This window comes from Convolutriloba macropyga, unplaced genomic scaffold (assembly GCF_964194025.1).
Source record: "Convolutriloba macropyga unplaced genomic scaffold, txConMacr16.3 SCAFFOLD_4999, whole genome shotgun sequence".
NCBI lineage: Eukaryota > Metazoa > Xenacoelomorpha > Acoela > Convolutidae > Convolutriloba > Convolutriloba macropyga.
The window spans coordinates 17,765-18,987 of NW_027452237.1; the positions used below are offsets into that span (position 1 = coordinate 17,765).

General features: G+C 39.1%; 1 pseudogene; it reads left to right on the forward strand.

Annotated features, from left to right (window-relative positions):
- The first annotated feature begins 217 nt into the window (after nucleotides 1-217).
- On the forward strand, nucleotides 218-369 carry LOC142357321 (5.8S ribosomal RNA; annotated as a pseudogene).
- The last annotated feature ends 854 nt before the right edge of the window (nucleotides 370-1,223 follow it).

Below are 1,223 nucleotides of genomic sequence, written 5' to 3' on the forward strand. Positions count from 1 at the left end.
TGATCACGCTCTATGATATGACTAGTATTATGTTGCTTATAGTAGGCTAAGCGCAAGCCGAAACATCAACATGTGAAAGTCGTAGAATTTTGCGATCAAACTGTGGCTAGTACTTTGATGATGCTTGTAGCCAACCGAATTGGTTGAAAAGCCCAATAAGTAAGCTAACTTGGGAGAGCTTGTTGGAAACCAAATGCTACTAGATTGGTCCAAATACATCCTTCAACAGGGGATCACTTGGCTCGCTTTACGAAGAGGAGCACAGCTATATGTGTTAATTCGGTATGAATCGCAAGATTTGTTTACCGACCTCTCTAACGCAAAAGGCGGTCTCGGCTTCGGCTGTTGACTGCGTCCGATTCAGGGTTATATAACTCTCGATTGAACACATTGATGTTCTATTGTTGGTGCTTCCAATAAAATTGGAACACTTAAAGCAGAACCGATTCAAATAATAGCATTCTGATCAATGATTGCATTCCTTGATCAAGAACTGCTGGAGTCATTGTGATGGCGAATTTTCTTCATAAGAAAATTGCAAAGAGACGGAACTTAATGAGACTAGTATTATGTTGTTTCTAGTAAGCGGAAGCTGAAACAGCAACATGTGAAAATCAAGTTTTGTTCAATGATCTCGAGGCGATAAGTACTATGAAGCAACTAGTAGCCTAAGCATGACTCAGATTTGAGACAGTCAAAAAGACTGGCGAAACTTCTTCACATGAAAGTTACATAGAGAACTACAAATGTATACAGCGAGTATTATGTTGTTTCTAGTAGGCGAAAGCTGAAACATCAACATGTGAAAGTTGTCTGCAAACTGTAGAACGATATGTGATTAGTACTGTGCTGTTACTAGTAGCCAGTCTGACTGTAGAAGCCAAGACAAAGGGAAACTAATGCATCTGAAAAGGACAAGTTATGGAAAGGTATGCACGATAAGTATTATGTTGTTTCTAGTAAGCGGCAGCTGAAACATCAACATGTGAACGTCGTTGTGTACAGTAACCTAGAACTATATAGTCCTTAGTAACGTGCATTTACTAGTACCTGTAATTGGTATTCAGACTCAGGCAGTTTGGAATAGTTTGGCAAAGATGCACCAGAGAAAACTGGGATTTGATACAGAAATTGTTGAATACAAGTATTATGCTGCTTCTAGTAGGTTGAATCCGAAACATCAGCATGTGAAAATTGAAAACATTTCTGGTTCGAATTGTCAC